Source organism: Dermacentor albipictus, chromosome 7, assembly GCF_038994185.2.
Source record: "Dermacentor albipictus isolate Rhodes 1998 colony chromosome 7, USDA_Dalb.pri_finalv2, whole genome shotgun sequence".
NCBI classification, from domain to species: Eukaryota; Metazoa; Arthropoda; class Arachnida; order Ixodida; family Ixodidae; genus Dermacentor; species Dermacentor albipictus.
In genome coordinates this window covers 40438381-40452749 of record NC_091827.1, presented here as the reverse complement: position 1 = coordinate 40452749, position 14369 = coordinate 40438381, and the positions used below count along the sequence as shown (strand labels likewise).

The following is a 14369-nucleotide window of genomic DNA, read 5'->3' as shown; positions in this document are numbered from 1 at the left end:
TGAGTCATTCGAACGGTATCCTCATTTTTCATATCAGTGAATTTGATATCGTTTACTGCACACAGCAGCTATTGAGATGTTCATAAGCAAGGTGAGAATAGGATAGCTTATGTTAGGGCGATCTTTTAAGACACACCATCCCGTATCACAAAAGTTTAACAGGATGAAGAAAGAAAGAAGTTTGGAATGGGTCGGTGTATGTTTAGAAAATGGAGTTTTGCGACGACGAAGGAACTTTTCAGAGAGGTGTTACGAGACATGGAAAGAAGGTAGGAATGGCTATGATTCAGCTTCTGGAAATCTACACTTCAGGGAACGGTTCAGGAAGTGGTATTACTTTAGTTATTAATTTGCAACCAGCATCAAACATCGCTCGCAAACGTTGTTTTCCTCAACCACGTGTGGATGCAATCCTCAATTGTGATGCCTAGTAATACCACTGTCAACCAGTCTACCATCCTGTATAGAGGAAAGACTCTAGGGAATTGTTCGTATCTATCCAAGCATACTTCATTTTATAAGTAAAATAATTTAATCAATCAACCTAGATGACTGCTGCTAACATTGCCTAGTGGCGTCAGCAATAAGAAGTGTCCGGAGGAATTAGTGTTACGCTCTGCTGCGCAACATAGCATCGGAAATACTATGGAAAGTCCTCTGTGTCGTCCAAAGAAATTTAATTATGGGTTTTAAGGGCTAAAACCACGATCGGATTAGGAGGCACGCCATAGTGGGGAACTCCTGAAGTATGCACCGCCGGAGGTTCTTTAACGTATACCCAAATCTAAGTACACAGGTGTTTTCGCATTTCGCTTCCATCGAAAGATGGCCGCCGTGGGCGGGATTCGAATCGGTGATCTCGTGCTTAGCAGCCCAACACTATAGCCACTAAGCAACCACGGAAGGTTCTATCGTCCGATTGGCCGCAGTCTGCACAGTGCGGGTAAGGCGTACACCTAGGCTAGTATGAACAAGCTGGAGCGTGCGAATGTGGAAGACGTCTTCATTCGAAAGTGCACCACGGGTGGGTCAACCTCTTCATAAAGTGCCACCGCAAAATTCACAATAATCCCCCTTTCTCGTAGTATGTAAGAACACAAAATCATCATCACCATCAGTCGTTGATTGCGCTGTTCTCATGCTTCCAAATAAGGATTCCGAAAATGGCATCAACAGCCTCCTTCTTAAGTAGGAATATTTTCGGTACTTCCACTTTCGCGAGGCTTGATACCGTCGCGCGTGCTAGGGAACAGTCAACATATCGGCACATGTGCTCTTTCATATTTTAAAGAGCATCATTACTGCTGCCGTTCTACGTCGAAAATGCGCATGTTGTACCACTATTTTGTGTCACAATAACGTGCGACTGATGGTATCTACAGTACAGAGTGACGTACTCGTCTTATCACGTTTCACGGTCCTTGGTACGTAAGGTAGCATATCGCATGCCCTGCTTTGAAAGCTAGCCGCATGTAGTTGATGGCATTCTATCTTATACAAACCGCCGACCGTAGTAAGCATACTTTCCACCGAGCACCTGCCTTTATTTTCTTTGTTCGGCGCAAGATCGCCTGAAATAAAGGTTCTTAAATTTATTTCGTCGATCGCTGTCTTCGTGCGTACAGTTCCTGTCCACAGCTGTCTGTACCGCGGGAGCGGCTCACTTCCGGGTCCTTGACGCCGCCTACCGCATAAAAGGGAAATAATGTTGTGCCTTCTGAGCATGCGCTCAGAGATGGACCGGGCTACACAGCCCGCACTCATAGTTTGAGTGGGCATTGCAGTAATACCAGCTTCAGCATATTGCCTAAACTCCTTTCTTGCACAGATCCTGGATTTGTTCGCTCACATCACCGTTCCTGTCTTGACGGTGGCGCATCTTGCATTGGACAAGCACGTGGCAATCACCGGCAGTGTGCTGTGGTACAGCCCTATCGCCCAAGCGCGAGATCGTCATGGGTCCTCTGCGCACGTAGCTCCTACTCCGGTGCTTCTGCACACCCTCGTTGATGCTCCTAACGTTGCCCCCTCCCCCCGCTCCCCCAGTGAATGACGTTGTCCAATTGGTGACGTCAAGCGTCCGCTGCATGAAGATTCCGTCACTCGAGCGACCCAGCAGTGGGCAATGCAGCAGCAGCTTCAGCATGTTACCAAAATGCCTCTTCTTGCTTGCACTGGTATGTTACGTCAACAATTCGTAATTCATTCGATGCGATGATTGTTTCCTGCCGCTGCTGTGTTGCGCCCGTGGTTGTTTTCGCGCTAGCATTATCGGCAATTACTCCTATTTTACCACTTGCCTTAGTAGTTTCCTCCTGAGCGGTGACAGTGAAGCTTAATCCCGGCCACAGGAAAACAGTGTCCTCAGAATGCTCTCTTAACGCTCTCGAGACGTTGGCTGTAGCGGCAACTTCAAGTTGTGATAACCCTTCCCTTGTACAAGTTCTCTCAAATTCAGTTGCCGTCAGAAAAGTATGCCACAAGGCATATCTGAAATATCAAACGCTGTCAAAACTCGTTTCGACGCCTTGTAATTGTGTGTGGCTTTGCTCACGAACTCATGTTCACAGGTGCCCAGAGAGCGAGCCTGTGATCAGCTTCGTTCTGACTGGGCCTGCTTAAACCGCACTGTCACCCGCCATGGTTGCTGAGTGGCTGTGGGGTTGGGCTGCTGAGCGCGAGGTCGCGGGATCGAATCCCGGCCATGGGGGCCGCACTTCGATGGGGGCGCTTTAGGAGCTTTAGGTGCACGTTAAGGATTCCCAGGTGGTCGAAATTTTCGGAGCCTTCCACTACGGCGTGTCTCATAATCAGAAAGTGGTTTTGGCACGTAAAACCCCATATTTGAAAAAAAAAACGCACTGTGGATGCACTAAGTTCTAAATATGAGGATCTGCGAAAACCGTGCTTGAAGAAATAACATCAATCTACGTGGAATATTTGAAGACAAACACGAGAATTACGACACAATGCATTCCAATATCGAGTTGTCCAACAAACTTTCCGTTGAGTATCCGCGTACCGAGCGTTTCCATAGGTTAGGGAGGACGCGCACAGGGCGTCCTCGTCCTATCATGCTAATGTTGTTTGACTTCAGCGATAAGCACGTGCTGCTAAAAAAATTCCGCTTCGAAACTTTCCGAACATTTTTTTTTTCTTTCAGAGTGCGTGCAGTTTATAAAACGATACGGGACGGTTCGGTTTGGCAACAAAATAACGATGCAGTTGTTAAGGTAAGGTTTGAGCGTTTGTTCATTTATATCATTTCTAAATTGGGGCGACGCAACCACGTGCGCAACCAGTCCGAGCCGTTTCGCTTTCGCCGGGGAAGGAAGGGGGAAGGAAGGGGGGGGGGGAAGCGGTTTGGCGAGCTGCGCCGGTTTCGTGTCTGTCCAGTTCAGTCTTGGGAAGCGGATGTGACGTCCACGCATTGTTCGTTTCCCCGAGAGACCGGCTGCCTTCGACTAGTGGCGGTGAGGAGTTGCCCGTGAAAGGGCTCGCCGTCGGGGCACCTATCCAGCCGCTAGAAGCCGCCCGAGCCTAGGCATCCGATAGCGACGATAAGAAGATCTCGAGCTCAGGGAGCGAGGGGCCGAAGCAATCCGGCCCCGCTACCTGTGCTTTACTTAACCCTGACCAAGGTCAGGTGCACGCAGCACAAGCTTCCTTTACCCCCATTTTCCGGTAGGAGAATGGTTGGTAATGTTTATATACATAAAGCGTATCGCGCAATTGACATCCGCATTAAAGATATAGTCAAACTTTGATTACCTTCACGTGAAGTGATGCATGGTGTAGACGCTATGAAATCGCCCATCATCGAGAACCTGAATCGCCATCGTGTCGAAAGCAATATGTCACCAAAAACATTGTACCTAACGTTCTGTACATAAAAAAGTAGATATTTATTGCGTAGACAATGATTCAAAAGTCAATATCTCTATTATTATTGCTAAATATGCCACCTTTCTTCTTCAATATAGTCGCATTAAAATACACACAAAACATTACAGTAAAACATGTTTTTCAGGATGCCAGGCTACAAATGCGCGAAAAAAAATCTTTCCATTGGTCGTTTCGAGTTACGATTCCACCCCTACCACGAAAGCGTCATCTCGATGCAGAACGAAAACATTTTTTTTAACGAAACTTTTACCGAGGCCTTTCGTGCAACGTTTCCACCTATCCTGATTTATCAGAATGTATTCAGCGACCGTGTAGCTTTAAATCTGGAATGTTTCGCACAAAATGAACTAGTTGCCTTTACACGTGTCTATAGTGACAACAGCGAAATGTGCTTTGTTCAACAAGTATCACTTCGATACACTAGCTTTCATTGCAGACGCACGCTAAAACCATGTTTTAAAAATGGAACGACTTGTCGCTGGGCGGTTTGAAAGAGTTCTTGTGAAACAATGCTGCCGACGTAATGGGTGCAAGGTCACACGACCTTGTCTAGGGGAAGGCTCTTTCCAACTCGTTGCATGAAAATGCAGAACAATGAAGCCGTCAAGCAGCGTACTCGTCCTCCTTGTCTCCTTAACGTATGTGCACGGTACGTTCTTTTACTGCCCACACTACAGACGTATTTATGTGTGCTATACGCGTTACGGCCACTGTTACATGTTCTCTGCTCTGCCATGATACCAAGAAAGCCGTGGCGCACTTGCGCTCGTCCTTTGCGGTGGGCTTGTAGACTTGGACGCGGGTATCTGCAAATAGCTGCGCCCAGGCCGCCCGAGGTGGACGAAATTCGCCCTTGCTACGTGCTCTTCGTCGTGGCAGGGAGAAATGTTCGTATGAGGGAATGCTTAGCCTCCTCTCGTTATGTTTACAAAGTATTAGATAATGCTTTCTGGTTGTTGTCAGTACCACCTGTTCTTTTATGACGCCGATGGCCTGAGAAAAGCCCCGTCCAACAGTTATTCCGTTTTAATTTCTGCTTACGAGATGGCGCCTCTGTATTCGGCGTTTCTCATGCCACAGAATGCGCTAATAGGCTTAATCTCGATTACATCACCAATTTCGTTATGCCGCCGCCGAAGCATGCGGCGCAACCAGGGTATACGGTAACACGTGAGTCTCGTGGAATATCTAGCGCATTCCGGCCCACGCGCTGTGGTCCTGAAGTATTGCACGTCGCGGTAATGTAACGAATAATCAAAGCATAGAGTAATCTGCAAAGTCGATCGTCTCTCTTACAAAGCGTGCGCCAAGCCTTTTTTTTTCATTACTCTACACACAATTCTGTCTTTTGGGTTTAAAAGCGAAGCTTTCTTTGCAACACACCCCCCCCCCTCCCCTGGTGTTCTCGTGACCATGGCTGCTGCGTGCACTTGGTGGGAGGGGGAGGGGGGCGCTGCTCTTTTGTCGAACAGCTCATATTTCCAAAACAATATGATCACATCCCGGATAGTAGGATCGAGCTGTGGTCCTCCAGCACAACAGTCGGCGTATATATCCAACAGTCGGTATATATCCCCATTGAAAGGCCAACTAGATCTTTCAGATGATCGCACAATGTCTCACATTGCGTAGGACGGGCGTGTGAGAGCAGGTGAGCGCACTCCAGTTGCCATTATGCTGAAAACGCAAGAATGGAATTGGCAAGTTTATAGCATAGTACATCCCCCCACATAAATTGCAAAATTACCTCCTTTTACAAAATAAATCTCCAAGAACGGTCCTAAACGAGGGATAAAGCTGTTATATTTGTTGACAGAAATCAGCCTTCCTGTGATATTTTATCGTAAGCGAAAAAAAGAAAGACTGAACCAAAATGTGAGACGCGCAAAAGGTAACAGCACCACAGATGTGCTACCCGCCCTGCTTTGCTTGGTGGCTATGGTGTTGGGCTGAGAAGCACAAGGTCGCGGGATCGAGTCCCGGCCGCATTTTGATGGGGGCGAAATGAGAAAACACCCGCGTACATAGAACCCCAGGTGGCGCAAATTATTTCCGAGTACTCCCACTACGGCGTGCCTCACAATGGGATCGTGGTTTTGCCACGTAAAACTCCATAATTTTAACAGATGTGCTCTTACCACATTACCAAGCATAACATGGGGAAAAAAGGCAGAACGAAAACCGACACATTGAAGCGCGAACGTTCTGAGGAACATTGCACACGAGTTAGCAGTAGTTTAACTCAGAGATGTAACTGTAACCATTCATCGCTGGATAATACCAATCACATGACGCCTCCGTGTTCACGTGAACATCTGCATTGTGTACCTTATACAGCGTGGTTGGGAAAGGAAAGTTGTTCACCGAACTACTGAAGATTACAGACAACATAAATATCGTAATAATAGCTTCGTGTAACTGCAGCGCTATACGTAAGTGAGCTAAAGATTTCTAGTGTTCTCGAAATCACATTAGCTTTAGCTGGCTCTTCTCATGCACGTTCAAAAAATAACTGATGCGACTACTGAACACTGAAAACAATTACGTGCCATGCATGTCGACGTTTTTCTTTTAGACCTTTTGTTGTTGTACTCTTTTCTTGTTTCCCATGTCGAAGGAATTTAGCCAATCTCCGCCAAGCACATCCGTAGAATAATCTGTGTAGCTTGTTTCTTAGTTATGATATTAAAATTATCATGTTGTGAAGCATCTGCCTCGCTGGGAGGCGGGCGCCGAGAACACTAAGATTTTGTTTTGCATTGTGTAAATATTGTAATATATTTTTCATAGCCGAGAACTGAATTTACATAGTCACATAATTTGATATGCGTTGTGTATCCTGCCACATTTCTAATTCCGCAATCAGTTTCATAATTATATCTAGATCGTAGAAAAGATAGCTTTTTTCTGGTGCAAGGATTGTGCTAGAAGCTGAACCGGTTTACCAGGTAGGTAGATTCTATTTCTGGTATATTTTAGAGGCAGTACATCTGAGCAATTTGTTTTTGCTTTCACCTGCGCGAAAGGCAAAGCTCCATGCTCTGCTACTTGGCGGTAACTAATTACGTGCACTTTTTTCCGTGCGAACGCAGATATGACGTTGGCCGGATTTTTTTCTTTTGGAAAGAAAAAGGCTCCAGTAAGTTGTTCCAAGCCACCGTATCTTGGCCGTTGTGACAGGACAAATCGTGGTTGGTATTTCGACCCGACAGTAGGGTGGTGCAAGATGTTTAACTACGGTACTTGTGGTGGTGGCCGCAACAACTTTCTGACTGAAACGCAGTGCCTGGAATACTGCCTGCGTGAGTAGAAATCATGTTGCCACTCCTTGAACGTTCAATACGTTTTTTTTTTTTGCTTATAGTTGGTCGGGTTTGCTGTGATTGGGCTGAATGATCGGAATTACGAATCGTCAACCGCTGCCATGTCATGATGGTGCATGACAGTCTGCGCATCATGGCGCAGGCGCGGCGATGGCTTCATAAACTGACGCCAAATTCGATCACTGGGCAGGTAGACTGTGGCGGGCCAGTGCAGACAGTAGGTGTGCGTGACGTCTGCTGTATGCGCCGAGGCATTCGATAGCTGCAGATGTGGCGTTAACGTTTGCTTTGCGCTTTTTGCAGGATGTTTCTTCCTTTGTTACATTGTTTATAAATTATCGCTTTGTTCTTGGGAAGGTTGATTCGTGATTGTGAAAATGTCGACTTGCTGCACCGAGACCCTCGAAACGAAGCAAGCGCGCTTTAGGCTCAAATTCTATTCGCTTCACGAAACGCCTCAGACTGTGAGATGATGAACTCGTGATTTATTGAGCCCGAAAAAAAAAATGAAAATGTTCTGCGAGCGACTCTAGCAGCTCTAGCACGGAGTCCGCCCCCCGTGATGAGTGTCTGATGACATATTGAGACAACCTTGTCCGAAAAGATACGACACGGGTACGATTCGGTCGCGCACCAGATACATTCAATATATTTTTGTGATTGTAGTAGCACATGCCCAGGTGCACAAGTTGGCATGGAAGAAGTTCATTGAAGAGCGGCATATTCTCGCCGGCACATACCCGATTCACCCGAGTAGCAGTCACTGTAGTCAAAGTGTTTTATTGAAGTGTTGTCCCTAACCAGTGAGCCAAGTTGGCTTGAAAAACATTCCCAAGCTTAAGAGCGGTGCATATCAATCTGTCCCGTAACCAGTAACCCGAAGTTGGGCGGACGGTTAGGTTGAACCTGGTTTCCTCCGAACAGCTGCCCGACATTCTACCTATTAAACCATGAACTACACGTGCACATAAGCTGAATTGAACTAGGTTTGATACGAGAAGACACAGGGCCAAACATACCACACACTGGCAGAAGTCCCCAAATGATGCAGATCGCATTTAAATAACTGGAAGCAACCATGACGTGAAATCTGTCTAATTTTAATCGGACTAGTATTTTTAGGAAATTTGACACACTTTCCGGGCTCACACTTGCTGTCTCTTCGCAATCATGTTCACGCCAACTGGGGTTGTTGGGCTGTCCGTATTCTAAAGGGTGGCGCATCGGGCTGCCGTGATGAGAGAACAGGTTTCGAAACCAACAGCCGGGCCAACTTTGGTCGCTTAGTATGTAGCGATGAGTACGCGTCGAACCGCTCTTCAATGAACCTCTGTTACGTCCACTTGAGTCCCTCTTTGGAGGTAGTGGTTGTGTGCCGCCCTTGAATGGATCTATTTGGCTCCAGCTTGGGCAACTGGGTGCTTACCGGTGCATTTGTCCACCTCCTTAACGACAAAAAGAAAGAGAGATCCTCTAAACGTTCTTCCCTGATTGGTGGAATCAAACCTGTGATCCGCGATGCCGCCTCCAGGTGGCGCTACGTGCGCACCCAAAAGCGCGAAAAAGGGGCCCGGCTGCACACTCGCTTACGCATCGGCAACATGGTGCGCCTCAACATTGCTTCGACATTGCAGCGCCTTGTCCTGTCTGTATTCCTTCTTGTGGGCCGTCACTATTGGCGCTTCACCTATTGGAATGCTTCGACTATAATTGCCTTACCGTCGTCAATATTTATCCTGACATTAGGTTCTACCAGTGTATTTTTTGTCTGGTAGCGAAAAAACACCGACGCTTTGCGGTCGACTTCCTCTAGCACATCGACGACACTTCTTTTACGCCCCACTTCCCTTTCCACGGGCAGTGCTGTGAGTGAGTAACGGCGCTGCACTGATCTCTTCACCTTTCCTAAAAATCATTCACACACATCATCGACGTGCGACACCCGTACCGCCGCTGCTGGCGTTCGTAATCACTCCGACCTTGTGACACGCGTCCTCTCTACAAGGGCGCTGTTCCTTGCTACTGTGCAGCAGTTGTATCGCTCGACTGTGATTCTAATTGTTGCTATAACTTTCAATAATTTACGTTCTAGTGAAAGCGCTCATTTTTCCGTAAAATTTCCGATGGCCCGACATCAACTATGGTGCGTTTATAACGGTAATTTAATAATTTGCGTTGAAAAAAAAAGGGATTTTTAACTCGGCTTTGGCCAATGTCTGCTTTCATGTAAGGAAACAATTTTCGACCGTAATCATCGTTTCTGTCTCGACTTTCCAGAAAAACGGCAACCTAAGACCGTCTGCAGCCTCCCGCCTAAAACTAGGCAATGCTGGGGCAGCTCGCGACACTGGTACTTTGATCCCACGACAAACTCTTGCAAAATGTTGCAAGGCAAGCTTTGTGCCGACAACGCGAACGGCTTTTCGACTTGTGCAAAATGCTTGTACAGATGCAGCAGTAAGTGCAAAGGTTTTTCTTTCCTTGTTGCTCGACCCATGGATGTAGCTATGATTAAACATTGTTCTGTTGCTGTTCTTAGTGAATCCTGTAACATATATGATAACGGGAAACGATATCTTTTTTGGTAAGTACACCTAACATTGAATCTTTTATTTACCTCAGGTACCAAACCGGAGACCATCTGCCCAAGAAGCTCAATGCAAGGCCAGAACACTGTGCGGTTGCCAGGTCAGCAAACCCCACAGAAAGTCCCAATACTGAATACCCAACCATTCTGGCCCACTCAACAAGGACACTCAGAATCCACTAGCTGGCTGCCAGGTCGGCGAAACTCACAGGGAAGCCGAATGCCATCGATGCAACCAATTTGGCCTCCTCATCAAAGCCACTCAGGAAACAATAACTGGCCGCCGGGTTGGCAAAGCCCACAGGGAATCTCAATACCTAATCCGCAGCCAACTTGGTACCCTCCTCACGGGCGCTCAGAGAACAGCCACTTGTTTCCGGGGGGTCAAAACCCAAAGGAAACCAGAAATAACAATCGACAACCAAGCTTGCCCCCTGACCAAGGACGCTCTAAAGAATATAATACAAGCATGTATGCTTTTCTCAATTAAAGAGAATGTCCTCTGTGTCTTCCATGACAGTTTATAGAAATGTAAAGAGCTTGATTTTACAGGCACGATCTCTATTGGAATAAAGTATCAGAATAATCAAAAAATGTTTGTCAAGAAAAACAATATTATCTGTTCAAGGTGTTCTAGAAAATACAACAGCAATTTCACTGCAATATATGATTATGAACGTTTGATTGAAGTATATCTGAGCACTAGAGAGTGAAAAATGTATTTTGCAATAAAGGTATTTTTTCCTTGAGCTAGACTAGATTGCATCGACCAGTGACTGCGCGAATATTTCTCCCTACTTATCGTGCCACAGTTAACCATTTCAATATTTAAACTTGCTCGGAAGAAAATCGAGCGGCTGATAATGAAAACTAAATACTAAGTATGTACTTCCACGCTGCTAACATGACAGCCGCATATCTTGGTTATGCTGAACTTCGGGCACCCTGTCGCAATAATCTGATAGACAGCATTAAAAGCACCGGGCATCAAATAAGAGCAACGATTAGGTTATTGTGGAAAGCATAAAAGGCACTATGTACAAAATAGGTGATACTTACACGAAGGCACATCACATGGTGAGACAAAAAGCGAACACTAGTAGGGTATTTCATTATGAAAATTGACTTGGAGCCGCAACCTATACATGGCTTTGTATTCAAGCCTAAGTAATTCTAATTTTTGCAGATATTCTGTTGCATAATTGACGTCACGTGTGCTGATCTTACAAGTCCACGACTTCAAATAAGGTCTCTTTCCCGCACATGCTCTTTACCAAAGTGGAGAAATGAAATTTCTCACCAAATACCAAACACGTACATGCGCTTCTTGCTAGCTGGTGTATGAGTGTTGTGTTTTCAATTGAAACAATATTTCTCATAACCCCTGGAAATCTCGCAGAAATAGTCCTGTGTAGAAACAAAATAGTATGTTGCAGCTATTTAGGGCCACTAAATGCCGAGGCCATGAATGATTTTACAATTTATGTATCAGGGAAGGCTTTTTGCGTATCGCAATGACGAACCATGCGAAGGTTATACAAGCGTCGCTGGATACAATGTTGCTGCGTAAAGAATAAATAATTGTAAATGCGGCAAATTGTTATGACCAGAGTAGAAATCCAATGAACACACTGGCAACACTTTAGGAGTATACTTTCACCATCGAAAACAGTATTTAATGATGGCGGCAGAAATTGTCATAATTTGGCGGGCGGCATAACCACGCGATGACGGTGGCGACAGTGTACGACGATGGAGATGACGACGCCGCGTGACTAAACACGGCGTCGCGATAACAGAATCACGATACTGACACGATGGTGCGGAGAAAACGGGTAGACGTCTGTGCTCTCTTATCCACTTGGTTACTCCAGGGAGGCCAGACACACCTCAGACCATTCACAGTAAGATCGAGCATATTCCACACCCTCTGGAAGATTGGCGTAATCTACGCTGTGCTCGGCCAGCAAAGAAATGCGACCCAGCACCATCCTCATATATCGACCCCAGCATCTGAAACCTTCGGATACCACAAAGGCTTAACGGGACAGTAAGTGCGTCGTGTAAGACCGGTTGGCGTTTGATGACAAACCTGCCCCGTAAATCTGTTGTTGCTCAAAAGAGCGTGCCTTCGCATCCGTCGTGCGTCAAGCTGTAACCACTGCAACCAAAAATAACAGGGGAAGTAACCAAACTATTCGCTTGCAAATGCCGGCCTTAAGCGAATGCTATTCCCAGGAACCGAAAGTGAGAGGGATAAAAAAAAAGCTGCTAGCTGCGCGAGCTTTAAAGAGGTTCGGGGCACTCCGGATCGCGTTGGGTCCTGCTGCTGGGATTTTTCGCCGCAACGCTTCAATGCACACCGATTGCTGCAGGAGCGACGCTCCTGAAAGCCGCCTAATCTGATCCTCTCAGCAGGTTTCAAATCTTGGTCTTCGGGCCAACAGCCTATCTTATGTCATAATAGTGCACCGAATGAGTGAAAATGAAACAACGTGCCTAAGGTAATCTAGGCAGCGTTGCTGCTTCGACTCGGCTTTCAAAAAAATGTTTGCTGTGGCTTTTGCGCAAATTTTGACAATTGCGCTAAACTTGTAAGCATTCGGCGCTGCTTTTTCGGTGTACATTTAGCTGCCGATCTTTACATACTGCACAAAAGCAAAACGGGGGCGTGGCATGCCAGCTACATAGGGTTCGAAAAAGGTCATTTTTCCACCAAATGATTTTTCTTCCTCCGGTAAAGTGAGATCTCATATTTACTAGCGCAAGAGACGGACATCAAACTTTCTTTCTCAAAATTTTGCCTACCCCGATCTCTGAAACGTAGTTGTGCATACTAGCAAATCGCCTATCTCCGTACTAGACCTGGTAGCCGTGACCAAAACACGGTTACCCGTGGAAGTTACAACACTGTTGGCTCCAGTTTATTTCGCCCACGAATGTATCAGTCTGGGGAATGCTAAACCAGCATCATTAAGGTGCGATTCTTGGTCGGCTCGGATAATACTACGAATCGTATTGATTTTAATCTACCGATGAATCGTGCAGACCTTCATGTAACGTAGCTCTGACTCTGTGGCGTACTTTGCAGGACCACCCAGGGTGTATCATTCGAAATACCTATCAGATATTTGCATGGTACAGATGAGAAAACTTAGTGAATGGGTATGACGTACCTGTTTTTGAATGTTACTGAGAATAACGAAACGTATATATAAAAACTTCTTTTACGAATGCACCCATATGCATATTTGGAGAGTCCGAGTTTAACAGAATACAGATGTACTGCTTTCCCTCCCAATGGCACTTTGGTGGGCTTAAAGGCAATAAAAGAAAACACAGCAAACACAGCGACGATAACCGAAGGAAAGTAAGAGCCTGTACGATAAGGCAGCACCCCATCACAGCAGCTCACCAGCTTAATCGCAATGCAAGAATTTAGGTAGTATCGAGACCCACCGGCGAACTCCAGTAATCAAAAGGTGGATATTGGTTTGTGGGCTAAAATATTTCTATCGATACGACTTTGTTTTTACTAATTTTCATTCAGCTTCTCCAATCTCAAATAGCGTTCAATAAAGAACTTGCCGACTTAAGACGAGCAAATTTTGAGCAATTCAGTGCTTTCATCTTCAAGTATAGCCGTGCGCCTTAGAATGTTCAGACGTTTACGCACACACTGACTTCATCCCCATTCCTAATGGTTCCCTGTGATTTACATATCACTCCAGAAGAAACCTGCCATCTCCACGCGATGAAATCTTCGCGAAAAGAAGTCCTAGAACAACCATAGGAAACCGCTGCAATTTGCATCACTGAAGTATCGGAGAATACTGACATGCTCCAGAGCCAAGCCCTTTGCGCAAATTGCGTTACGACTGTTTCTTATTACATATACAGGCTTACTGAAACAAATTGTACATCTTTAACATAATGCTCTTTACGGGGGTGAAGAGAAGCACTTTTAAATTTCACAAAAGTAATTGAACAAAATAATTTGTCATATCGTCTTCACGAAACTTAAATATTTGACGCTTCAGAAGCGGTCCTTACTTTCTTAACAAAATATTTACGATTCAGAAAATAAACCCGCACTTTAGTAGTGCTTTCTTGACAACAAAACATATTTTCAATGTGTGAATATGGAAGTGAACTCTAGGGTAAAGCACTAAAAGCTGGAGCACCAATGCCTGTAAAAGCAAATAATAATTATACTGCCACCAAAAAAGTTCCTCTTTAACAAAAAGAAGGAAATGCTGCAATAGCGCAGATGTAAACGTAAAACCAGCAGTGCAAGTGTTGAGTGAAAAAAACATACAGGTGCACAGTGAAACAAAATATTGGCACCGATCTTCTTCTCCATGAAACAATCGTGCCTATAGCTACTTTCTTTCGTGCAAACAGATACAGTCATCGTCAAAAAGAAAGGGTATATTCTCTTCTAAAGAAAAAAGAAAGGCTGAAATCTGATGTTTATGAACAATGCATGTTCTCCACTGGCAACATATAAGGCAACACACAGAACGTCACATGTGGTGCTCAAGCTGTTCTTG

The 14369-nt window shown here is 45.5% G+C and overlaps 1 long non-coding RNA gene across 3 annotated transcripts; it reads left to right on the top strand.

Annotated features, from left to right (window-relative positions):
* Window positions 1-1723: 1723 nt before the first annotated feature.
* On the top strand, window positions 1724-10565 carry LOC139047806 (uncharacterized). 3 transcript variants are annotated; one of them, XR_011507389.1, is made up of 5 exons: window positions 1724-2177; window positions 3164-3233; window positions 6999-7208; window positions 9507-9686; window positions 9852-10565. It is a non-coding gene; the product is annotated as an uncharacterized lncRNA (long non-coding RNA). The 3 variants fall into 3 exon arrangements; XR_011507388.1 differs by lacking the exon at window positions 3164-3233 and having other exon boundaries at window positions 1742-2177; XR_011507390.1 differs by lacking the exons at window positions 1724-2177; window positions 3164-3233 and adding an exon at window positions 4426-4555.
* Window positions 10566-14369: the final 3804 nt, after the last annotated feature.